At 44.1% G+C, this 26500-nt stretch overlaps 1 protein-coding gene across 2 annotated transcripts in view; it reads right to left on the bottom strand.

The window, feature by feature from the left end:
* LOC115197315 (leucine-rich repeat-containing protein 4C-like) overlaps positions 1-26500 on the bottom strand; it is a 119698-nt gene that overhangs the window by 66342 nt on the left and 26856 nt on the right. Inside the window, exon 1 of one of the 2 annotated variants that reach the window (XM_029758711.1) lies at positions 25794-25832. The exons of the other annotated variant lie outside the window; for it this stretch is intronic. The gene's annotated coding sequence lies outside the window, so the exon portion shown is untranslated. Of the gene's footprint in view, positions 1-25793; positions 25833-26500 lie in introns of those variants that run through there. 2 annotated transcript variants of the gene reach the window in all.

Here is a 26500-nt window from a genome sequence, read left to right as displayed (position 1 = left end):
GAGCTCACTGCTAGAGAGAGAGCACTGCTAGAGTCCGAGAGCACTGCTAGAGAGAACGAGTAATGCTAGAGAGAAAGAGTACTGCTAGAGAGAGACAGCACTGCTAGAGAGAGAGAGCACTGCTAGAGAAAGAGATCACTGCTAGAGATAGAGCACTGCTTTAGAGAAAGAGTAATGCTAGAGAGAGTTAGCACTGCTAGAGAGAGAGCACTGCTAGAGAGAAAGAGTAATGCTAGAGAGAAAGAGTACTTATAGAGAGCACTGCTAGAGAGAGAGAGCACTGCTGGAGAGAAAGAGTGCTGCTAGAGAAAGAGAGCACTGCTAGATAGAAAGTGTAATTGTAGCAAGAAAGAGCACTGCTAGAGAGAAAAAGCATTGCTAGAGAGAGAGCACTGCCAGAGAGAGAGAATTGCTAGAGAGAGAGCACTGCTATAAAGAAAGAGTAGTGCTAGAGACAGAGAGATCAATGCTAGAGAAAGTGCACTGCTAGAGAGAGAGACCACCGCTTGTGAGAAAGAGCACTGCTAGAGTGAGAGAGCACTGCTATGGAGAGAGAGAACAGCTAGAGAGAGAGAGAGCACTGCTCAAGAGAAAGGGTAATGCTAGAGTGAAAGAGCACTGCTAGAGAGAGAGAACACCACCAGAGAGAAAGAGCATTTCTAGAGAGAAAGAGCACAAATAGAGAGAGAGATCACTGCTAGAGCGTGAGAGAGCACTGCTAGAGAGAGATATCACTGCTAGAGAGAGAGAGAGCACAGCTAGAGAGAAAGAGTAATTATAGCGAGAAAGAGCACTGCTAGAGAGAAAGCACTGCTAGAGCGAGAGGACTGCAAGAGAGAGCACTGCTTGAGAGTAAGAGAACTGCAAGAGAGAAAGAGTAATGCTAGAGAGAGAGAGAGCACTGCTTGAGAGAGAGAGAACTGCTCGAGAGAGAGATCACTATTAGAGAGAAAGAGTACTGCTAGAGAGAGAGAGCACTGCTCGAGAGAAAGAGTAACGCTAGAGAGAGAACACTGCTAGAGTGAAAGAGAACTGCTAGAGAGAGAGCGCAATGCAAAAGAGAAAGAGCACTGCTCGAGAGAAACAGTAATGCTAGAGAGAAAGAGCACTGCTAGAGAGACAGATAGCACTGCTTGAGAGAAAGAGCACTGCTAGAGAGAAAGAGTAATGCTAGAGAGAGAGAGAGAGCACTGCTAGAGTGATAGAGCACTGTTAGACAGAGAGCACAATGCTAGAGAGAAAGAGCACTGCTAGAGAGAGACAGTAATGCTTAAGAGAAAGAGTAATGCTTGAGAGAAAGAGTAATGCTAGAGAGAAATACCACTGCAAGAGAGAGAGAGTAATGCAAGAGAGAAAGAGTAATGCTAGAGAAAGGGAGCACTGCTAGAGAGAAAGAGCACTATTAAAGAGAGAGCACTGCTTGGGAGAAAGAGTAATGCTAGAGAAAAAGAGTACTGATATAGAGAGAGCACTGCTAGAGATAGAGAGCACTGCTGGAGAGAAAGAGCACTCCTAAAGAAAGAGAGCACTGCTGGAGAGAAAAAGCATTGCTAGAGAGAGAGCATTGCCAGAGAGAGAGAATTGTGAAAGAGAGAGCACTGCTATAGAGAAAGAGTAGTTACTAGAGAGAGAGAGCACTCCTAGAGAGAAAGAACACTGAGAGAGAGAAAGCACTACTAGAGAGAGAGTGCACTGCTTGAGAGAAATAGCACTGCTAGAGAGAGAGCACTGCTAGAGAGAGAGAGCACTGCTAGGGAGAGAGAGAACTGCTAGAGAGAGAGAGCACTGCTCAAGAGAAAGAGTAATGCTAGAGACAGAACACTGCTAGAGTGAGAGAGCACTAATAGAGAGAGAGAGCACTGCTAGAGAGAGAGCACTGCTAGAAAGAGAGAGAGCACTGCTGAAGAGAGAGAGTATTGCTAGAGAAAAAGAGCACTGCTAGAGAGAAAGAGCATTGCTAGAGAGAAATAGTAATGCTAGAGAGAAAAATCAATGCTAGGAAGAGCGCAATGCTAGAGAAGGAGAACACCACAAGAGAGAAACAGCACTGCTAGAGAGAAAGAGCACTGCTAGAGAGAAAGAGCAATGCAAGAGAAAGAGTAATGCTAGAGAGAAAGAGCATTGCTAGTGAGAAAGAGTAATGCTAGAGAGAGAGTAATGCTAGAGAGATAGAGCACTGCTAGAGAGAAAGAGCACTGCTAGAGAGAAAGAGTAGTGCTAGAGAGGGTTAGCACTGCTAGAAAGAGAGCACTGCTAGAGAGAAAGAGTAATGCTAGAGAGAAAGAGTACTGATAGAGAGCACTGCTAGAGAGAGAGAGCACTGCTGGAGAGAAAGAGCGCTCCTAAAGAAAGAGAGCACTGCTAGATAGAAAGTGTAATTTTAGCGAGAAAAAGCACTACTAGAGAGAAAAAGCATTGCTAGAGAGAGTGCATTGCCAGAGAGAGAGAATTGCGAGAGAGAGAGCACTGCTATAGAGAAAGAGTAGTGCTAGAGAGAGAGAGCACTCCTAGAGAGAAAGAACACTGCTTGAGAGAAATAGCACTGCTAGAGAGAGAGCACTGCTAGAGAGAGAGAGCACTGCTAGGGAGAGAGAGAACTGCTAGAGAGAGAGAGCACTGCTTGAGAGAAAGAGTAATGCTAGAGACAGAACACTGCAAGAGTGAAAGAGCACTGCTAGAGAGAGAGCGCAATGCTAGAGAGAAAGAGAACTGCTCGAGAGAAACAGTAATGCTAGATAGAAAGAGCACTGCTAGAGAAAGAGAGCACTGCTAGAGAGAGAGCACTGCTAGAGAGAGAGAGAGCACTGCTAGAGAGAGAGTATTGCTAGAGAAATAGAGCACTGCTAGAGAGAAAGACCATTGCTAGAGAGAAATAGTAATGCTAGAGAGAAAAATCTATGCTAGGAAGAGCGCAATGCTAGAGAAGGAGAACACCACAAGAGAGAAACAGCACTGCTAGAGAGAAAGAGCACTGCTAGAGAGAAAGAGCAATGATAGAGAGAAAGAGCATTGCTAGTGAGAAAGAGTATTGCTAGAGAGAGAGTAATGCTAGAGAGATAGAGCACTGCTAGAGAGAAAGAGCACTGCTAGAGAGAAAGAGCACTGCTAGAGAAAAAGAGTAATGCTAGTGAGAAAGTATAATGTTAGATAAAGAGTAATCCTAGAGAGTAAGAGCACTGCAAGAGAGAAAGAGTAGTGCTAGAGAGAGAGAGAGCACTGCTTGAGAGAAAGAGCACTGCTAGAGAGAAAGAGTAATGGTAGAGAGAGAGAGAGAGTTCTGCTAGAGAGAGAGAGAGCACTTCTAGAGAGAGAGAGCACTGCTTGAGAGAAAAAGCAGTGCTAGAGAGAGAGAGTAATGCTAGAGAGAAAGAGCACTGCTATGGCGAAAGAGTAATGCTAGAGAGAGCGAGAGGGCACTGCTAGAGAGAAAAAGCAGTGCTAGAGAGAGAGAGCACTGCTAGAATGAGAGCACTGCTAGAGAGAGACCACTGCTAGAGAGAAAGAGTAATGCTAGTGACAAAGAGTAATGCTAGAGTGAGAGAGCACTGCTAGAGAGAGAGAGAGAGCACTGCTTGAGAGAGAGAATTGCTAGAGGAAGAGCATTGTTTGAGAGAGAGTAACGCTAGAGAGATAGAGCACTGCCAGAGAGAAAGAGCATTGCTAGAGAGAGAGTAATGCTAGAGAGATAGAGCACTGCCAGAGAGAAAGAGCACTGCAAGAGAGAGAGAGCACTGCTAGAGAAAGAGAATCAACGCTAGTGAGAAAGAATAATGTGAGATAAAGAGTAATGCTAGAGAGAAAGAGTAATGCTAGAGAGAAATAGTGGTGCTAGAGAGAGAGCCCTGCTAGAGAGAGATAACACCGCAAGAGAGAGAGAGAGCACTGCTAGAGAGAGAGCACTGCTTGAGAGAAATATAAATGCTAGAGAGAAAGAGCACTGCTAGAGAGAGAGAGCACTGCTAGAGAGAGAGAGCACTGCTAGAGAGAGAGCACTGCTGGAGAGAAAGAGTGCTGCTAGAGAAAGAGAGCACTGCTAGAGAGAAAGAGTAATGCTAGCGAGAATGAACACTGCTAGAGAGAAAAAGCACTGCTAGAGAGAGAGCACTGCCAGAGAGAGAGAATTGCTAGAGAGAGCACTGCTAAAGAGAAAGAGTAGTGCTAGAGAGAGAGAGACCACTGCTGGAGAGAAAGAACACTGCTAGAGAGAAAGCAATGCTAGAGAGAGAGAGCACTGCTCGAGAGAAAGAGTAATGCTAGAGAGAGAGCACTGCTAGAGTGAAAGAGCACTGCTAGAGAGAGAGAGCAATGCTAGACAGAAAGAGCACAGCCAGAGAGAAAGAGCACTGCTAGAGAGAGACAGTAATGCTAGAGAGAAAGCATAATGCTTGAGAGAAAGAGTAATGCTAGAGAGAAAGACCACTGCTAGAGAAAGAATACTGCTAGAGAGAAAACACTATTAGAGAGAGAGCACTGATAGAGAGAGCATTGCTTGAGAGAAAGAGCACTGCTAGAGAGAGAGAGCACTGCCAGAGAGAGAGAGCACTGCTAGAGAGAGAGAAAGAGCACTAATAGAGAGAGAGCACTGCTAGAGAGAGAGAGAGCACTGCTAGAGAGGGAGATCACCGCTAGAGAGAGAGAGAGCACTGCTAGAGAGAGAGCACTGCTAGAGAGAGCACTGCTAGAGAGAGAGCACTGCTTGAGAAAAAGAGTAATGCTAGGGAGAAAGAGAACTGCTAGAGCGAAAGAGAACTGCTAGAGAGAAAAAACACTGCTAGAGAGAGAGCACTCCCAGAGAGAGAGAATTGCTAGAGAGAGAGCACTGCTGTAGTTCAAGAGAGAGAGAGCACTGCTAGAGAGAAAGAACACTGCTAGAGAGAAAGCACTGCTAGAAAGAGAGAGCACTGCTAGAGAAAGAGAGCACTGCTTGAGAGAAAGAGCACTGCTAGAGAGAAAGAGTAATGCTAGAGAGAAAGAGGACTGCTAGAGAGAAAGAGCACTTCTAAAGAGAGAGAACACTGCTTGAGAGAAAGAGTAATGCTAGACCGAGAGCACTGCTAGAGTTAAAGAGCACTGCTAGAGAGAGACAGTAATGCTAGAGAGAAAGAGTAATGCTTAAGAGAAAGAGTAATGATTGAGAGAAAGTGTAATGCAAGAGAGAAATACCACTGCAAGCGAGAGATAGTAATGCTAGAGAGAGAGAGCACTGCTAGAGAGAAAGAGCCTTGCTAGAGAAAGGGAGCACTGATAGAGAGAAAGAGCACTATTAGAGAGAGAGCTCACTGCTAGAGAGAGAGCACTGCTAGAGTCCGAGAGCACTGCTAGAGAGAACGAGTAATGCTAGAGAGAAAGAGTACTGCTAGAGAGAGACAGCACTGCTAGAGAGAGAGAGCACTGCTAGAGAAAGAGATCACTGCTAGAGATAGAGCACTGCTTTAGAGAAAGAGTAATGCTAGAGAGAGTTAGCACTGCTAGAGAGAGAGCACTGCTAGAGAGAAAGAGTAATGCTAGAGAGAAAGAGTACTTATAGAGAGCACTGCTAGAGAGAGAGAGCACTGCTGGAGAGAAAGAGTGCTGCTAGAGAAAGAGAGCACTGCTAGATAGAAAGTGTAATTGTAGCAAGAAAGAGCACTGCTAGAGAGAAAAAGCATTGCTAGAGAGAGAGCACTGCCAGAGAGAGAGAATTGCTAGAGAGAGAGCACTGCTATAAAGAAAGAGTAGTGCTAGAGACAGAGAGATCAATGCTAGAGAAAGTGCACTGCTAGAGAGAGAGACCACCGCTTGTGAGAAAGAGCACTGCTAGAGTGAGAGAGCACTGCTATGGAGAGAGAGAACAGCTAGAGAGAGAGAGAGCACTGCTCAAGAGAAAGGGTAATGCTAGAGTGAAAGAGCACTGCTAGAGAGAGAGAACACCACCAGAGAGAAAGAGCATTTCTAGAGAGAAAGAGCACAAATAGAGAGAGAGATCACTGCTAGAGCGTGAGAGAGCACTGCTAGAGAGAGATATCACTGCTAGAGAGAGAGAGAGCACAGCTAGAGAGAAAGAGTAATTATAGCGAGAAAGAGCACTGCTAGAGAGAAAGCACTGCTAGAGCGAGAGGACTGCAAGAGAGAGCACTGCTTGAGAGTAAGAGAACTGCAAGAGAGAAAGAGTAATGCTAGAGAGAGAGAGAGCACTGCTTGAGAGAGAGAGAACTGCTCGAGAGAGAGATCACTATTAGAGAGAAAGAGTACTGCTAGAGAGAGAGAGCACTGCTCGAGAGAAAGAGTAACGCTAGAGAGAGAACACTGCTAGAGTGAAAGAGAACTGCTAGAGAGAGAGCGCAATGCAAAAGAGAAAGAGCACTGCTCGAGAGAAACAGTAATGCTAGAGAGAAAGAGCACTGCTAGAGAGACAGATAGCACTGCTTGAGAGAAAGAGCACTGCTAGAGAGAAAGAGTAATGCTAGAGAGAGAGAGAGAGCACTGCTAGAGTGATAGAGCACTGTTAGACAGAGAGCACAATGCTAGAGAGAAAGAGCACTGCTAGAGAGAGACAGTAATGCTTAAGAGAAAGAGTAATGCTTGAGAGAAAGAGTAATGCTAGAGAGAAATACCACTGCAAGAGAGAGAGAGTAATGCAAGAGAGAAAGAGTAATGCTAGAGAAAGGGAGCACTGCTAGAGAGAAAGAGCACTATTAAAGAGAGAGCACTGCTTGGGAGAAAGAGTAATGCTAGAGAAAAAGAGTACTGATATAGAGAGAGCACTGCTAGAGATAGAGAGCACTGCTGGAGAGAAAGAGCACTCCTAAAGAAAGAGAGCACTGCTGGAGAGAAAAAGCATTGCTAGAGAGAGAGCATTGCCAGAGAGAGAGAATTGTGAAAGAGAGAGCACTGCTATAGAGAAAGAGTAGTTACTAGAGAGAGAGAGCACTCCTAGAGAGAAAGAACACTGAGAGAGAGAAAGCACTACTAGAGAGAGAGTGCACTGCTTGAGAGAAATAGCACTGCTAGAGAGAGAGCACTGCTAGAGAGAGAGAGCACTGCTAGGGAGAGAGAGAACTGCTAGAGAGAGAGAGCACTGCTCAAGAGAAAGAGTAATGCTAGAGACAGAACACTGCTAGAGTGAGAGAGCACTAATAGAGAGAGAGAGCACTGCTAGAGAGAGAGCACTGCTAGAAAGAGAGAGAGCACTGCTGAAGAGAGAGAGTATTGCTAGAGAAAAAGAGCACTGCTAGAGAGAAAGAGCATTGCTAGAGAGAAATAGTAATGCTAGAGAGAAAAATCAATGCTAGGAAGAGCGCAATGCTAGAGAAGGAGAACACCACAAGAGAGAAACAGCACTGCTAGAGAGAAAGAGCACTGCTAGAGAGAAAGAGCAATGCAAGAGAAAGAGTAATGCTAGAGAGAAAGAGCATTGCTAGTGAGAAAGAGTAATGCTAGAGAGAGAGTAATGCTAGAGAGATAGAGCACTGCTAGAGAGAAAGAGCACTGCTAGAGAGAAAGAGTAGTGCTAGAGAGGGTTAGCACTGCTAGAAAGAGAGCACTGCTAGAGAGAAAGAGTAATGCTAGAGAGAAAGAGTACTGATAGAGAGCACTGCTAGAGAGAGAGAGCACTGCTGGAGAGAAAGAGCGCTCCTAAAGAAAGAGAGCACTGCTAGATAGAAAGTGTAATTTTAGCGAGAAAAAGCACTACTAGAGAGAAAAAGCATTGCTAGAGAGAGTGCATTGCCAGAGAGAGAGAATTGCGAGAGAGAGAGCACTGCTATAGAGAAAGAGTAGTGCTAGAGAGAGAGAGCACTCCTAGAGAGAAAGAACACTGCTTGAGAGAAATAGCACTGCTAGAGAGAGAGCACTGCTAGAGAGAGAGAGCACTGCTAGGGAGAGAGAGAACTGCTAGAGAGAGAGAGCACTGCTTGAGAGAAAGAGTAATGCTAGAGACAGAACACTGCAAGAGTGAAAGAGCACTGCTAGAGAGAGAGCGCAATGCTAGAGAGAAAGAGAACTGCTCGAGAGAAACAGTAATGCTAGATAGAAAGAGCACTGCTAGAGAAAGAGAGCACTGCTAGAGAGAGAGCACTGCTAGAGAGAGAGAGAGCACTGCTAGAGAGAGAGTATTGCTAGAGAAATAGAGCACTGCTAGAGAGAAAGACCATTGCTAGAGAGAAATAGTAATGCTAGAGAGAAAAATCTATGCTAGGAAGAGCGCAATGCTAGAGAAGGAGAACACCACAAGAGAGAAACAGCACTGCTAGAGAGAAAGAGCACTGCTAGAGAGAAAGAGCAATGATAGAGAGAAAGAGCATTGCTAGTGAGAAAGAGTATTGCTAGAGAGAGAGTAATGCTAGAGAGATAGAGCACTGCTAGAGAGAAAGAGCACTGCTAGAGAGAAAGAGCACTGCTAGAGAAAAAGAGTAATGCTAGTGAGAAAGTATAATGTTAGATAAAGAGTAATCCTAGAGAGTAAGAGCACTGCAAGAGAGAAAGAGTAGTGCTAGAGAGAGAGAGAGCACTGCTTGAGAGAAAGAGCACTGCTAGAGAGAGAGAGGGTACGGCTAGAGTGAGAGTGCACTGCTATAGAGAAAGAGTAATGCTAGATAGAAAAAGCATTGATAGAGTGAAAATAGTGATGCTAGAAAGAAAGATTAATGCTAGAAAGAAATAGCACTGCCAGAAAGAAAGAGTAGTGCAAGAGAGAGAGCACTGCTAGAGAGATAGAGCAATACAAGAGAAAGAGTAATGCTAGAGAGAAAGAGCATTGCTAGTGAGAAAGAGTAATGCTAGAGAGAGAGTAATGCTAGAGAGATAGAGCACTGCTAGAGAAAAAGAGCACTGCTAGAGAGAAAGAGTAGTGCTAGAGAGAAAGAGCACTGCCAGAGAGAAAGAGCATTGCTAAAGAGAGTGTAATGCTAGAGAAATAGAGCACTCCTAGAGAGAAATAGCACTGCTAGAGAGAAAGATTAATGCTAGAGAGAAAGAGCACTGCTAGGGAGAAAGATTAATGCTAGAGAGAGAGGGCACTGCTAGAGAGAATGAGCACTGCTAGAGAAAGAGCACTGCTAGAGAAAAAGAGTAATGCTAGTGAGAAAGAATAATGTTAGATAAAGAGTAATCCTGGAGAGTAAGAGCACTGCAAGAGAGAAAGAGTACGGCTAGAGTGAGAGAGCACTGCTATAGAGAAAGAGTAATGCTAGATAGAAAAAGCACTTCTAGAGTGAAAATAGTGATGCTAGAAAGAAAGATTAATGCTAGAAAGAAAGAGCACTGCTGGAAAGAAAGAGTAGTGCAAGAGAGAGAGAGCACTGCTAGAGAGAGAGAGCACTGCTAGAGAGAGAGAGCACTGCTTGAGAGAAAGAGTAATGCTAGAGAAAGAGAGCACTGCTAGAGAGAAAGAGTAATGCTAGAGAGAGAGAGACCACTGCTGGAGAGAAAGAGCACTGCTAGACAGAAAGCACTGCTAGAGAGATAGAGCACTGCTCGAGACAGAGTAATGCTAGAAAGAGAGCACTGCTAGAGTGAAAGAGCACAAATAGAGAGAGAGAGCAATGCTAGAGAGAAACAGCACAGCCAGAGAGAAAGAGCACTGCTAGAGAGAGACAGTAATGCTAGAGAGAAAGAGTAATGCTATACAGAAAGACCACTGCTAGAGAGAGAGAGCACTGCCAGAGAGAAAGAGTAATGCTAGAGACAAAAAGCACTGCTAGAGAGAAAGAGTAATGCTAGAGAAAGGGAGCACTGCTAGAGAGAAAGAGCACAATTAGAGAAAGAGAGCACTGCTAGAGGGAAAGAGCACTGCTAGAGAAAGCGAGCACTGCTAGAGAGAAAGAGTAATGCTAGTGAGAAAGAGTAATGCTAGAGAGAAAGAGCACTACTAGAGAGAGAGTATTGCTAGAGAGAAAGAGCACTGCTAGAGAAAGAGAGCACTGCTAGAGAGAAAGCTCACTATTAGAGAAAGAGAGCACTGCTCGAGAGGGACATCACTGCAAGAGAGAAACAGCACTGCTAGAGAGAGAGCACTGCTAGAGAGAGCGAGAGCACTGCTAGAGAGTGAGAGCACTGCTTGAGAGAGAGAGTAATGCTTGAAAGAGAGCACTGTTATAGAGAAAGTGCACTGCTAGATAGAAAGAGCATTGCTAGAGAGAGTAATGCTAGAGAGATATCGCACTGCCAGAGAGAAAATGCATTGCTAGAGAGAGAGTAATGCTAGATAGATAGAGCACTGCCAGAGAGAAAGAGCATTGCTAGAGAGAGAGCAATGCTAGAGAGATAGAATAATGCTAGAGAGAGAGGGCACTGCTAGAGAGAGAGAGCACTGCTAGTGAGAAAGAGTAATGCTAGATAAAGAGTAATGCTAGTGAGAAAGAGTAATGCTAGAGAGAAAGAACACTACTAGAGAGAGAGTATCGCTAGAGAAAGAGAGCACTGCTAGAGAGAAAGAGTAATGCAAGAGAGGGACATCACTACGAGAGAGAAACAGCACTGCTAGAGAGAAAGAGCACTGCTAGAGAGAAAGAGCACTGCTAGAAAGAGTAGCGCTAGAAAGAGAGAGAGCACTGCTAGAGAGAGAGAGAGTGCACTGCCAGAGAAAAACAGTAATGCTAGAAAGAAAGAGTAATGCTAGAGAGAGAGTAATGCTAGAGAGAGAGGACACTTCTAGACAGAAAGTGAAATGCTATATTAAGAGTAATGCTAGAGAGAAAGAGCACTGCTAGAGAGAAAGAGTACTGCTAGAGAGAGAAAGAGCACTGCTGGAGAGAAAGTGTAGTGCTAGAGAGAGAGAGCACTGCTTGAGAGAGAGTATTGCTAGAGAGAAAGAGCACTGCTAGAGAAAGAGAGCACTGCTAGAGCACAGCTCGAGAGAAACAGTAATGCTGGAAAGAAAAAGCACTGCTAGAGAGAGAGAACACTGCCAGAGAGAAATAGCATTGCTAGAGAGAAAGAACACTAATAGAGAGAGAGATCACTGCTAGAGAGAGAGAGCACTGCTTGAGAGAAAGAGAACTGCTTGAGAGAAAGAGCATTGCTGGAGAGAAAGAGCACTAATAGAGAGAGAGCACTGCTAGAGAGAGAGCACTGCTAGAGAGGGAGAGAGCAATGCTAGAGAGAGAGCACAGCTAGAGAGAGAGCACTGCTTAAGAGAAAGAGTAATGCAAGAGAGAAAGAGCACTGCTAGAGAGAGAGAGCACTGCTAGAGAGAGAGAGCACTACTAGAGAGAAAGATACTGCTAGAGAGAGAGCACTGCTAGAGAGATAGAGTAATGCTTGAGAGAAAGAGTACTGATAGAGAGAGAGAGCACTGCTAGAGAGAGAGAGCACTACTAGAGAGAAAGATACTGCTAGAGAGAGAGCACTGCCAGAGAGAAATAGCATTGCTAGAGAGAAAGAACACTAATAGAGAGAGAGATCACTGCTAGAGAGAGAGAGCACTGCTTGAGAGAAAGAGAACTGCTGGAGAGAAAGAGTAATGCTAGAGAGAAAGAACACTGCTAGAGAGAAAGCACTGCTAGAGAGAGAGAGCACTGCTAGAGAGAAAGCACTGATAGAGAGAGAGAGCACTGCTTGAGAGAAAGAGAACTGTTAGAGAGAAAGAGTAATGTTAGAGAGAAAGAGCACTGCTAGAGAGAGAGAGCACTGCTAGAGAGAGCACTGCTAGAGAGAGAGAGCACTGCTAGAGAGAGAGAGAGCACTGCTAGAGAGAGAGTGCAATGCTAGAGAGAAAGTGCACTGCTGTAGAGAAACAATGCTAGAGAGAAAGTGCACTGCTAGAGAGAGAGCACTGCCAGAGAGAAAGAGCATTGCTGGAGAGAAAGAGCACTAATAGAGAGAGAGCACTGCTAGAGAGAGAGCACTGCTTGAGAGAAAGAGTAATGCAAGAGAGAAAGAGCACTGCTGGAGAGAGAGAGCACTACTAGAGAGAGAGAGCACTACTAGAGAGAAAGATACTGCTAGAGAGAGAGCACTGCTAGAGAGATAGAGTAATGCTTGAGAGAAAGAGTACTGATAGAGAGAGAGAGCACTGCTAGAGAGAGAGAGCACTGCTGGAGAGAAAGAGTAATTTTAGCGAGAAAGAGCACTGCTGGAGAGAAAAAACACTGCTAGAGAGAGAGCACTGCCAGAGAGAGAGAATTGCTAGAGAAAGAGCACTGCTATAGAGAAGGAGTAGTGCTAGAGAGAGAGAGAGCACTGCTAGAGAGAAAGAACACTGCTAGAGAGAAAGCACTGCTAGAGAGAGAGCACTGCTAGAGAGAGAGAGCACTGCTTGAGAGAAGAGCACTAATGCTCTCTATCTACAGTAATGCTAGTAACACTAGAGAGACAGAGCACTGGTAGAGAGAAAAACACTGCTAGATAGAGAGCACTGCTAGAGAGAGAGAATTGCTAGAGAGAGAGCACTGCTAGAGGGAGAGAGCACTGCTAGAGGGAGAGAGCACTGCTAGAGAGAACACAGCTAGAGAGAGCACTGCTAGAGATGGAGAGAGCACTGTTAGGGAGAGACAGCACTGCTAGAGAGGGCACTGCTAGAGAAAGAGCACTGATAGAGAGAGCACTGCTAGAGAGAGAGAGAGAAAGCACTGCTGTAGAGAGCACTGCAAGGGAGAGAGGGCACTGCTAGAGAGAAAGAGTAATGCTAGAGAAAGAGCACTGCTGGAGAGAGAGAATGCTGCTAGAGACAAAGAGTAATGCTAGAGAGAGAGCACTGCTAGAGAGAGAGAGAGCTCTGCTAGAGAGAACACTGCTTGAGAGAAAGAGTACTGCTAGAGAGAGAGACTGCTGCTAGAGAGAGAGAGCTCTGCTAGAGAGAGAATCGCTAGAGAGAGCACTGCTAGAGAGAGCACTGCTGGAGAGAGCACTGCTAGAGAGAGAGGGCACTGCTAGAGAGAAAGAGTAATGCTATAGAGAGAGTAATGCTAGAGATATAGAGCACTGCTAGAGAGAGAGAGAGAGCACTGCAAGCACAACAGAGCACTGCTAGAGAGAAAGATAAATGCTAGAGTGAAAGAGTAATGCTAGAGAGAAAGAGTAATGCTAGAGAGAGAGCACTGCTTGAGAGAAAGAGTAATGCTTGAGAGAAAGAGTAATGTTAGGGAGAAATAGTAATGCTGGGGAGAGAGCGAGCACTGCTAGAGATAGAGAGCTCTGCTAGAAAGAAAGAGCACCACTGCTAGAGAGAGAGCACTGCTTGAGAGAAAGAATAATGCTAGAGAGAAAGAGTACTGCTAGAGAGAGAGAGCAGTGCCAGAGAGAGAAAGAGCACCGCAAGAAAGAGACTGCACTGCTTGAAAGAGTAATGCTTGAGAGAAAGAGTAATGTTAGAGAGAAAGATTAATGCTAGAGAGAGCGCAAGCACTGCTAGAGAGAGAAGAGAGCACTGCTAGAGAAAGAGAGCACTGCGTGGAGACATATTTTCCTTTTCTTTGATAATCTCTTACATGAGGGACAGTGAAGAAAGATAGAGATATAGACAGATATATATAGAGAGAGAAGGAGAGAGATAAAAGAAGAGAGGGAGGGAGAGAGGCAGCTGATGATAAGGAGTACAGGCCACGCGCCATCAGCCATGCGTCTCTGTCTTGCCCAAACCATCCATCTTCCGGTGCTTTCCGGAACGATCTCACCCCAGTCTAGCCCATAGCCTCAGTGCCAGCAGCAGCTGTTGTCTCCCGCCAGCCCTCCCCATCCAGGGGGTGTAGTGTACGCACCAACGCATCAGACAATCGTCAGGGTACTACAGTCAGATACTGTAGCAAAACTGCCTGCCGTGCAGACTCCCTGACACCGAAACATAGCAGAGAGAGTCACAGTGAGGAGAGTAGGATTGGATGTTGTATTTAGTACAGGATTCTGAATAAATAGGTTGCAGCTTTGACAAAGGGTGGGTTAGAGATGTGAGGAGGTAACAGACAGAGGGAAGAAAGAGTTATAAAGGGAGAGAAAGTCAGTGAGAACGTGTCTGTAACGAGAGAGCAAGAGCTTCAGGGAGGGACAGAGAAAAGATAGCAGGATAGAGATGAAGAGAAACTGGAGAAGCTACAGTACAGCCTGTATTCCATAAACATGTTTGGATATCAAGACTAAATAGTTCTGCTAGTTTTGTTTGCTCATCTATACAGTCAGGGACATCTGATATATTGGCATTGGCCATATCTACACTCCTAGAAAAAAGGTGCTACCTAGAACCAAAAAGGGTTCTGCTATGGGGACAGACAAAGAACCATTATTGTTTCTAGATAGCACCTTTTTTTTCTAAGAGTGTATTTGGGTAACAGCTCTGCTGGCACTGAGGCTATGGGCTAGACTGGGGCGAGATCGTTCCAGTGTCAGATAAATGAAATGATATAGGCCATATTTCAGTGAAAGGAGCCATGCTTGCAATGTGCTTTCTGTAATTGATGGCTATCAGTGGAGGTGTGTGTGTGTGTGTGTGTGTGTGTGTGTGTGTGTGTGTGTGTGTGTGTGTGTGTGTGTGTGTGTGTGTGTGTGTGTGTGTGTGTGTGTGTGTGTGTGTGTCTGTGTGTGTGTGTGTGTGTGTGTGTGTGTGTGTGTGTGTGTGTGTGTGTGTGTGTGTGTGTGTGTGTGTGTGTGTGTGTGTGTGTGTGTGTCAACAGCAGGCTTACCAGACAGAGTCTACATGTGTGTCTGAGAGTAGGCATGTGAAATGATAGAGATAGAGACAGATGGAAAATGAGCAACTCTCTCTCTCGCGCTTCTCTCTGTGGAGAAGCAGGGCATCTGAAGAGGTTATATATTTTTCATCTGGAGATGAAACTGAAGAGCTGTGTGGAGAGCCCCAGTGGAATTACTGACTAGGGATGTACACTCTTGGGGTTCCCTGTCTCTCTCTCCCTATCTTCCTTTTTCTTTCTGCATTTCTCTCTGCTTTACCTCTATCTCTTGCTCTCTCTCTTCTCTTACCCTCTCTTGCCCACCATTCTCTCTCTATCTCCCACCTTTCTGATCTTCCCCAGTGAGCTCACACTCTGCTCATTCTAGTCTCCCTCCTCCTCCCGGCTGCCTCTCCAGCCGTCTCACCTCTAATTCAAACTCCTTTCAGCCCAGACTGAACCATGACAGCCATGCTGAGATCCAGGCTCCTCATCAGTCCTGTCTGACTCTATGTGGGAGAGCACACACCACACACACACACACACACACACACACACACACACACACACACACACACACACACACACACACACACACACACACACACACACACACACACACATACACACACACACACACACACATGCACACACACAAGCGTGCACACGCAGGCACGCACACACACATGCACACACACTTTTATTCAATCCCTGATCATTAACGGCACCCCCATCCCACTCCACAGTCCTCATCCCTCCGTCCTCTCTTGTGTTTTCCTTTCATCCTTTCATTCCTGGGATCGGACAAGGTTTACGATGAGGACGGCGGCTCTGCTGACACCTTAACTCTGCCAGGGCTGCTGTGTAAGTTATAGTTGGGAAGTGAAATGAGGCTACATAAAGCAGAGTAAAGCTGGGTCTCCTAGGCCTGCTTGTGTCTTCCGGGGGGGGGGGGGGGGGGGGGGTGATGTACGGAGCTGTACGAAAAGTACTATGCTACCCCGTCAACCCCATCCCTCCGACTGCAAGGCACTACAGAGGGTAGTGTATATGGCCCAGTACATCACTGGAGCTGAGCTCCCTGCCATCCAGGACCTCTATACCAGAAGGTGTCAGAGGAAAGCCTTACGTTTTCAAAGACTCCAGCCACCCAAAACTGTTATCTTTGCTACCACACGGCAAGCAAAACCAATGCACCAAGTCTGGAACCAACAGGATCCTGAACATCTTCTAAGCCAAGACTGCTAAATAGTTAGTTAAATAGATTATCAAATAGCTACCCAGACTATCTGCATTTACCTTTTTTGCAATAACTTTTTTTGATCACATGTGCTGCTGCTACTGTATATTATCTATCCCAACAGGATAGTACATGTATTACTAGTTATATGTACATATCTACCTCAATTACCCCATACCCCTGCACATCGACTCGGTACTGGTAACCAGTGTATACAAGCCAAGTTACCATTACTCATTGTCTCTTTGTTATTACTTTTATTTTAACGTGTTAAAACTTTTCTATTATTTCTCTATTTTCTTTCTCTGTTAATTGTTGGGAAGGGCCCATAAGTAAGCATTTCAATCTTAGGCTACACCTGTTGTTTACGAGGCATGTGACAAATAACATTGATTTTATTGGATTTTGGAGGTCTGGAGAAGCCACATAATTAAGGTGACACTTTGGCTCTGGTGAAGTGGACCCAGGCAGCAAGCCTTCCTGCAAACTCTCACTTGATGAGAGTGTGGCGCCCTGTGAATTTACACTTCCTGACTGTTTCCTGTTTAAGCATCACTTCCTTTATCAATCTGACCCCCCGACCCAGCGTACATAAACACCCCTCCTCCTCCCTGTCCACATGTGTGCTGTGAGGTAACCAGAAGAGAAACGGAAAAGAACGTCACAGATAACCCTGTTCAGCGGTGCCGTGGATTGTCGTAGCGGGTGAAAGTGCGAGAAAGGACGAGAAAGAAAGAAAGAAAGACAAGGAAAAAGAGACATGGAGATTGAGAAAAAGGGAGGATGGAAAGAGAGAGAGAGAGAGAGAGAGAGGGAGATTATTCAAATAGAAACAAGCCCAGCCTCAGCTAATCTTCATCACAACAGAGCCCAGAAAATGGATCTCCACTTTCTTTGCCTCTCAAAGCCCTGGACTAACAATGGACAGACAGGGAGGAAATCAAATTTGCACCCCACACACAACAACACCCACGTAAGCACACAAGACACACACACCCAGCCCAGACTAGCCACTCATTCCTTCTTCCCCTTTCCTCCCTCCATCCCTCCTGCGTCCACTCTCCCTCCCCCACCTAGTTAACTTCATTGGTGAGGGAGGAAGAATGCTGAGGGTGCAGACTCAGGAGAACCAGCATCAATTAGAGTCTAAAGAGCACTTTGTTTTGGTCCTCTTCTGCCAAATTAAATTACGTAATCAATTAATATAAGCTCAATGGAAAAGAGATAAAGTCTAAAATTAAAACAGTCCTCAACTCCCTTTACCCCAGTATAATGATGTGTTTTTCTAATGACTGTGTGATGGAACCACACTGTATGCTATAAAATATCCTCACATGCAAAGACACAAATACCTTTTTAATGTTTTACAATATAAAAAATATCTATCACTGCATTCATCAGAACTCAGCTAGAGTAGCAGCAGTGGGTTAGCGTTGTCAAGAGCAAGAGCCCCCATTGTTTATTGCTTGTTCTCTTTTCTCTCGTTTGACTTGGTTAGCATTTGCATATATTAGAGCAGATCCAACTGCTTTGATAATTCAGCTGAAAACACAATTAAACAAAGGAAACAAGATAACCTCAGTCAGTATGTGAGGAGGGGTGGTGCTGTGTGTGTGTGTGTGTGTGTGTGTGTGTGTGTGTGTGTGTGTGTGTGTGTGTGTGTGTGTGTGTGTGTGTGTGTGTGTGTGTGTGTGTGTGTGTGTGTGTGTGTGTGTGTGTGTGTGCGTGTGTGTGTAAAATCAAATCCAATTTTATTTGTCACATACTTCGTAAAGAACAGTGAAATGTTTACTTACTGGCCTGTCATGCCAAATAGTGTCCCCCTTTCGTCACAATGGGATTCGATGAGTTCTAGCATCTGTTGCTAGGGCTGTTGCTAGAACTTGAAACATTTTGACCGGATTACGTAATGAACCAAAGCGTTCGTTGCTATGCTGGTTGCTTGGCTCTATTTTACCTGGTAGTGGTCAAGAAGAAAGGAGGATGTGGGCAGTTTTAGTTTAATTTCACCGCATAAATGCTTGATCAGGCCGTGCAAAATTATTACCTCAGAATTGCTCTCCAAAAACTGTGTTTTTGATGGTGACAACTTGTTTGACTACCTGCTGCTTCAGAGGACCGAAAATACTGGAAAGAGAACACTTTCTTTACCATGTACGTGTCTTTATATAAGTACATATTGTTAAATAGGAATAAATAATTTAACCTCTCTTGGATAGGGGGCAGTATTTTGACATCCAGATGAAAAGCGTGCCCGTGGTAAACTGCCTGCTACTCAGGCCCAGAAGGTAGGATATGCATAGTATTAGTATATTTGGATAGAAAACACTCTGAGGTTTCTAAAACTGTTTGAATGATGTCTGTGAGTATAACAGAACTCATATGGCAGGCACAAACCTGAGAAAAAATCCAACCAGGAAGTGTGGAAATCTGAGGTTGTAGTTTTTCAAGTGATTCCCTATCCAATATACAGTGTCTGTGGGGTCATTTTGCACTTCCTAAGGCTTTCACTAGATGTCAACAGTCTTCAAAGGTAAGTGAATATTTATAATGTTATTTGTGACTTCTGTTGACTCCAAAATGGCGGGTATCTGTATGGCTTGTTTTGATGTCTGAGCGCTGTACTCAGATTATTGCAAAGTTTGCTTTCGCCGTAAAGCTTTTTTGAAATCTGACACAGCGGTTGCATTAAGGAGAAGTGTATCTATAATTCTTTGAATAACAGTTGTATATTTTATCAACGTTTATGATGAGTATTTCTGTAAATTGATGTGCTTATTCACCGGAAGTTTTGGGAGGCAAAACATTTCTGAACATTACACGCCAATGTAAAATGGGGTTTTTGGATTAAATATAAACTTTATCGAGCAAAACATACACGTACTGTGTAACATGAAGTCCTATGAGTGCCATCTGATGAAGATCATCAAAGGTTAGTGATTCATTTTAGCTGTATTTCTGGTTTTTGTGATGCCTCTCCTTGCTTGGAAAATGGCTGTGTGGTTTTTCTTGTCTAGGCGCTGTCCTAACATAATCTAATGTTATGCTTTCGCCGTAAAACCTTTTTGAAATCGGACACTGTGGTTGGATTAACGAGAAGTGTATCTTTAAAATGGGATATAATAGTTGTATGTTTGAGAAATTTTAATTATGAGATTTTTGTTGTTTGAATTTGGCAGCCTGCTATTTCACTGGCTGTTGGCGAGTGTAGATTTACATTGTTAGCTACTGCACTTATTTAAGGTTTATTTATATAACATTAGCTAGCTAGCAAGCAAGCTACTGTAACTGTTATTGTAGCTTTCTGTTTGTATGTAGCTTGCACTTCAATGGCATCCCTCGAGGAGATTCTCTTTTATCTTTCCAACCAGGCAAAGTTCTATGAAGACACCACTGATCTCAACAAGAGGCGCAACATTCAGAGAAATTCACAACCATTTTCCATCGAATGTTTGCTAGGTGCTAGCTATACATACAGTTCAGGGGAGTCTGCTGAGGGGAGGATGGCTCATAATAATGTCTGGAATGGTATCAAACATGTGATTTCCATGTGGTTGATTCCATTCAATTGACTCTATTCCAGACATTATTATGAGCCATCCTCCCCTCAGTATCCTCCAATTATATAGTTATATGTCTGTCATATTGAGTTGTCTAGCTATAAGTTAAACCTGATCAATTAAATGGATAGGTGTAAGGAATTATGGTAATTTCAAATTCCCTTAACTAGGTGTCTTCGCTAGACAGACACGGGGGGGGGGGGGAGAAAGTGAGAAAGAAAGGATGAAAGAGAGAGGGAGAGAGAGGTTGGAAGAAATTGGATGAAAAAAAGAGAGCGAGATGGAGAGAGAGAAACAGAGAGAAAGAGAGCAGTGCAAATGTACTTAGACTTGGGTATTTCAACAACTATTCTCTTCCAACTTGTCATATCTACTTACCGGGGAAGGATGGCCAGCCACACAGGAGGGTGATTTTTACTAAGGAGGAGAAGGCGGCTGTGCTGACCGAGATGCATCCTGGCCATTTCAGAGTGAAGCTCATGATTGCCAAAATCAACCTACGCTTTCTTCTGATGGGGAATTGTCAAGGAGGTGGAGAGCTGTGCAAGTGAAATAACTTTTTGTTTATCAATCAGGTTCTATTACATACAATTATTGCATATACGGTAGTCTATGAAATGTGTGATTGACTTAGTGTTGTTGTTTGGCTATTGATGTGGTGGAAGTTGTCAAACCAGATCAGAACGCCTTCGACAACTTCCTTCAGGCACGGCTGAGAAGGATGTGGAGGTTTCGACCAGGTAAAAAGGATTGTCTGCTGTTCATTTATTTTCTGTCCCTCCAAGAGATATGCAAGAAATATATTTGTACTTTTAAATATAATTGCATGTATTCTAGTCATCAATCAAGGAGAGACTGAACATGGACAAGGCGCAGGAGAAACAGAAGGAGAGCTACCAGAGCCGAATCAAGAAGGGGACCAAGCGCTATGACATCCGGGTGAATTACTTAGTTTGGAAGAAGGACAAAAGGAAGGCGAGACCTGGGAAACCTTGCTGCTCTTTCACTCCTAGCTGGGATCACCATCTGTTAAAGTGAATATAAAAAATCTCAGAAAATAATTATTTGCATTTGCTCACAAAATAACCTGAAGCTAGTTTTAGCTTCCCTACCACTGATAATTTTCTCTTTGTCTTCCTAGGGTTACCTCGGTGGAAGCCAACAATCATCCACAGTTGGAGCAGTTGGACAGTCAACCACTGGAAGCACTGACGCCCTACACTTCGGTGAAGCCCAATAGACAAAGTATGTTACGCTTTGGTTGAATTTTTTCACCTTTATTTAACCAGGCAGGCCAGTTGAGAACAAGTTCTCATTTACAACTGCGACCTGGCCAAGATGAAGCAAAGCAATGCGACATAAACAACAACATAGAGTTACACATGGAATAAACAAACGTACAGTCAATAACACAACAGAAAAAATTCTATATACAGTGTGTACAAATTAGGTAAGATTAGGGAGGTAAGGCAATAAATAGGTTGTAGTGGTGAAGTAATTACAATTTATCAATTAAACACTGGAGTGATAGTTGTGCAGAAAATGAATGTGCAAGTAGAGATACTGGGGTGCAAAGGAGCAACAACAAAAAAATAACAATTTGGGGATGAGGTAGTTGGATGAGCTATGTACAGGTGCAATGATCTGTGAGCTGCTCTGACAGCTGATGCTTAAAGTTAGTGAGGGAGATATGAGTCTCCAGCTTCAGTGATTTTTGCAATTCGTTCCAGTCATTGGCAGCAGAGAACTGGAATGAAAGGCGGCCAAAGCAGGAATAGGCTTTGGGGGTTACCAGTGAAATATACCTGCTGGAGCGTGTGCTAAGGGTGGGTGCTGCTATGGTGACCAGTGAGCTGAGATAAGGCGGGGCTTTACCTAGCAAAGACTTATAGATTACCTGGAGCCAGTGGGTTTGGCGACGAATATGAAGCGAGGGCCAGCCAACGAGAGCATACAGGTCACAGTGGTGGGTAGTTTATGGGGCTTTGGTGAAAAAAACGGATGGCACTGTGATAGACTGCATCCAATTTGCTGAGTATAGTGTTGGAGGCTATTTTATAAATGACATCGCCGAAGTCAAGGATCGGTAGGATAGTCAGTTTTACGAGGGTATGTTTGGCAGCATGAGTGAAGGATGCTTTGTTGCGAAATAGGAAGACGATTCTAGATTTAATTTTGGATCGGAGATTCTTAATGTGAGTCTGGAAGGAGAGTTTACAGTCTAAGCAGACATCTAGGTATTTGTAATTGTCCACATATTCTAAGAACCGTTCAGATTAGTGATGCTGGACGGGCGGGCAGGTGCGGGCAGAGATTGGTTGAAGAGCATGCATTTAGTTTTACTTGTATTTAAGAGCAGTTGGAGGCCACGGAAGGAGAGTTGTATGGCATTGAAGCTTGTCTGGAGGGTAGATAACACTGTGTCCAAAGAATGGCAAGATGTATACAGAATGGTGTCATCTGCGTAGAGGTGGATCAGAGAGTCACCAGCAGCAAGAGCGACATCATTGATGTATACAGAGAAAAGTGTCGGCCCAAGAATTGAACCCTGTGGCACCCCCTTAGAGGTGCCACCCCCATCAGATATGACACACTGAACTCTGTCTGATAAGTATTTTGTGAACCAGGCGAGGCAGTCATTTGAGAAACCAAGGCGGTTGAGTCTGCCGATAAGAATGTGGTGATTGACAGAGTCGAAAGCCTTGGCCAGGTCGATGAATACGGCTGCACAGTATTGTCTTTTATCGATGGCGGTTATAATATCATTTAGGACCTTGAGCGTGGCTGAGGTGTGCCCATGACCAGCTCGGAAACCAGATTGCATAGCGGAGAAGGTGCGGTGGGATTCGAAATGGTTGGTGATCTGTTTGTTAACTTGGCTTTCATAGACCTTAGAAAGGCAGGGTAGGATAGATATAGGTCTGTAACAGATTGGGTCTAGAGTGTCTCTGCCTTTGAAGAGGGGGATGACCATGGCAGCTTTCCAATCTTTGGGGATCTCAGACGATACGAAAGAGATGTTGAGCAGGCTAGTAAAAGGGTTTGCAACAATAGCGGCTGATAATTTTAAAAAGAAAGGGTCCAGATTGTCTAGCCCTGATTTGCAACTCTTTCAGAACATCAGCTATCTGGATTTGGGTGAAGGAGAAATGGGGGAGGTTTGGGCAAGTTGCTGTGGGGGGACAGGGTTGTTGACCGGGGTAGGGGTAGCCAGGTGGAAAGCATAGCCAGCCGTAGAAAAATGCTTATTGAAATGTTCAATTCTCTTGGATTTATCGGTGGTGACAGTGTTTCCTGGCCTCAATGCAGTGGGCAGCTGGGAGGAGGTGCTCTTATTCTCGATAGACTTTACAGTGTCCGAGAACCTTTTGGAGTTTGTACTACAGGATGCAAATTTCTGCTTGAAAAAGCTAGCCTTTGCTATCCTAACTGCATGTGTATATTGGTTCTTAACTTCCCTGAAAAGTTGCATATCGCAGGGCTATTCGATGCTATTGCAGTACGCCACGGAATGTTTTTGTGCTGGTCAAGGGCAGTCAGGTCTGGAGTGAACCAAGGGCTATATCTGTTCCTGGTTCTACATTTTTGAATGGGGCATGCTTATTTAAGATGTTGAGGAAAGCACTTTTAAAGAATAACCAGGCATCCTCTACTGATGGAATGACGTCAATATCCTTCCAGGATACCTGGGCCAGGTCGATTAGAAAGGCCTGCTCGCTGAAATGTTTTAGGGAGCGTTTGACAGTGATGAGGGGTGGTCGTTTGACCGCAGACCCATTACAGACGCAGGCAATGAGGCAGTGATCGCTGAGATCCTGGTTGAAGATAGCAGAGGTGTATTAAGAGGGCAGGTTGGTCAGGATGATATCTATAAGGGTGCCCGTGTTTACAGATTTGGGGTTGTACCTGGTAGGTTCATTGATAATTTTTGTGAGATTGAGGGCATCTAGCTTAGATTGTAAGATGGCCGGGGTGTTAAGCATGTCCCAGTTTAGGTCACTTAACAGAGAAAGCAAGAAAGCAAGAAATGGTAGTTATGCTAAGCTTATAAAAATGTAACTCTTCAATTTACCTCCAAATGACTTTAGGACCATTGACTTTGCGAGCCCCCCAGGTAGTATCCCATCCACCAGAACCAGTGAGTTCAGATCAGTCTGATTCTCTGTGCTCTGAATCGGAGGGGGACAAGCTTGAGGTAAGCTATACCTTCCTAAGTGTTGAAAAGTACATATCTCCCATTTTTAACACTGCACTAGTCCATCAAATGTTCTCACAGTAAAGTGTAACCTGTGTGTTTGCTTGTTTACATCGCTGTCTCCTAACCTGTTCCCTTTAACTCTGCTCCTGTTCTCCAAGACCTAGGGGTTCTGCCTAACACCCAGACGTGGATCCACCTGACGTCCTCCATTACCAACCACCCATCTACAGCTACTGTTGTTGTCATTATCTGCTAAGAAAGTTTTCTTGCTCTATCACACTGGTCACATAATACGTGAGATACACAGATTAAATAAAAACACTAGCACTGCAAACACTCAGAACAAAGTGAGCAGCAGTGCCTTGACTTTGCAGTCTCCCTCTTCAAGTCCTCCTTTTGAGACCAACTGCCTGTTGAGAACAAGTGACAGGCAAAACCTCCCACCCACACAGCAACCACTTCCTCTATATTCCAAACACCAGAATTCAGCATTTTAGTCTATGATTGCCATGTAAGTGCACAAACAATCTATGAAAATAAATTAATGACACAACTGTACCAAAAGCTATCAAAGTTTATGTATTACAATCTTAAATATTGCCAGGTTGGTTTTCACAAGGTGTTCATTATTGTAAGTTGTAAGGTATCCTTTGATGGCATTTATTTGTTCCACATTATTCATTGTTGTATCCTCGAACCTACAATAGATACATTTATATTCAACCACAAGGGTGTACTAATGAGTTATGCGAGATAGAATATTTTTAATCATAATAGAGGACGACCGAAATTATATTATTTCAGTGTAAACAAGGGAAGGGCAGGTTAAATAAAAACATGACAGCCAGACAAGCAAGTGTATGAATCAAATGGATTTGCATATGAATGGAGTGGTAATTAGCTGATTCGTGATGTGTAAGGTAAGTAACTTCAATGTGTCAAGCAGATTACGTGTTTTCTTTGTCGTTTCCGAAACATAGCAATGTTTAAGATATGGATTTCATATTGTAATGTTAACAAGGTATCCAAAAGTAGTTTGAATTAATGTTTTAATTTTATTAGTGTGTGCACTTGTGCGCGCACACACACACACACACATACACACACATTGAGCAGCTTCTCTACTTGTGGTCATCAAGGTACATATCCAGATCAGGTATATTCAGTAACACGTTTATCTAGATTTATCTAGACCAGTTATACAATTATAGCAAACAATGTGTGGATCATTGTCTTTCATCAGCGTCACCACTTGGCGGTTTACATAAGCAGGATTTAAAAATAGAATAAGCATAGTTCCGCTCCCTGACTGTTCTCCTCTGCTCCTGTCTGGGTAGGAGAGAATAATAAGCAGGTTTGTGATACTATTTTCATAATGAGAGAAAGAAGGGGAGAGAGAGAGATAGAGACGGGGGAAGAGAGAGAGGGGGGAGAGAGAAAGACAAAGAGATAGAGAAAGAGAGAGAGAGAGAGAGAGAGAGAGAGAGAGAGAGAGACGCACATTCCCTTGCCACATCTGCCATTCACCTCACTGTAGTGGGAAGTGTCTTGGCCTCTTCTGTGTTCTTGGATGCTGTGTTGTCTTGGGAGTTTGAAGCTTGTGCATTTAATTTGGCATCAAAAGCATGGATCAAATGAACAGAGCTCATGGCTTTGTTTCAGATTTGCTCATGAGAAGGAGCTTGTTGCAGTTCAAACAGGAGCAAATATTCCATTACAGATGACGTCCGTACACTCAGTGCAAGCAAGCACCGTTCTCTCTTTAGTTATGGGTGCAGTTACAAATTGAAGTCCAGTAGTGTTTGATCAGGCTCAGAGTGAGTGTGAGTGTGTGTGTGTGTGTGTGTGTGTGTGGTTCTCTGCCTGGCCTGAGAGACCCCAAAACTGTGAAAAAAACAAGCCCAGAGGAACAGCCAGAGGAGGAGGAAATGGCTGAACCCCTGAGAACAGCCAGTCTGCCATCAGAACCCTGGGCAGCTGGGTCTCCCCATGGGCACTGTTTAGGGACGCAACCAAAATAGTCATAACACACCCAATATATTTAGATGCGAGGAGGGGTAGTCGCACAAAACAGATGTTGTAACTTCAGTGTTACAAATCAACGTTCTAAATAGGTGGATATAATATTCACATGGTTAAGCTGTGACAAATCCCAAATCCATTTGATCACTGGTACACAAATGATAGGGTTTCAGTTGGGGACAAACAAAGCTCACCTTTGAAGGCACGTTCAGCTGGGTAGGTTTCAACTTTAGCTGAAGATCCAGAGAGAAAGAGAGAGAGAAAGAGAAACATAGATTAGAGGAGACAGAGAGGAAAAAGAGAGAGGAGAGAAAGAGAGAGAGAGTAGAGGAGGCCGAGGAGAAAAGGGAGAGGACAGAGAGAGATATAGATAAAATGAAAGGAGGAGAAAGAAATGAGTGAGGAGAGAGAGAGCAGCGAGAGCCTCAAGCACTGTGTCTTAGCAGTCAGATCACATCCAGCTTGAAAGCACATTCATTAAGAAAATCCCCAGGCAGACTAATGTGAACCAGGAAGATGCTATTATTGGTAACCACTGATTTCAACTCTTGTGGACCGAACACCACAAACACCCCAATGCTCTAGAAAGTGTTGTTTGACATACACTTCACAGATCAAGTGTCAAGTTCCAGAGAATGTTAAACAAAATAGTGGGGATGTGAAATTAATGCATTAATTTGTTGTGATCGAAGCAGCCTATCACATAATCTTTCATAAAGAAAATTAAACAAATCCAATTACCTTGAGCATATTCATTCAATCATCTTTGAAAATCAATTCTAAACCTCAAGGATAGTGAGATTCGATTTCATTGAGTCCAGACATAAAACTAATTTCTCAAACCTCTTGAACCCTTCTAAAAGAACAGGTTCAAGAGAGCTAGCCATCCTGAATGGGAAAC

The sequence above is a fragment of the Salmo trutta genome, chromosome 7 (assembly GCF_901001165.1).
Source record: "Salmo trutta chromosome 7, fSalTru1.1, whole genome shotgun sequence".
Classification (NCBI taxonomy): domain Eukaryota; kingdom Metazoa; phylum Chordata; class Actinopteri; order Salmoniformes; family Salmonidae; genus Salmo; species Salmo trutta.
The sequence above is the reverse complement of the archived record's forward strand: the minus strand, read 5'-3'. Positions and strand labels throughout refer to the sequence as shown.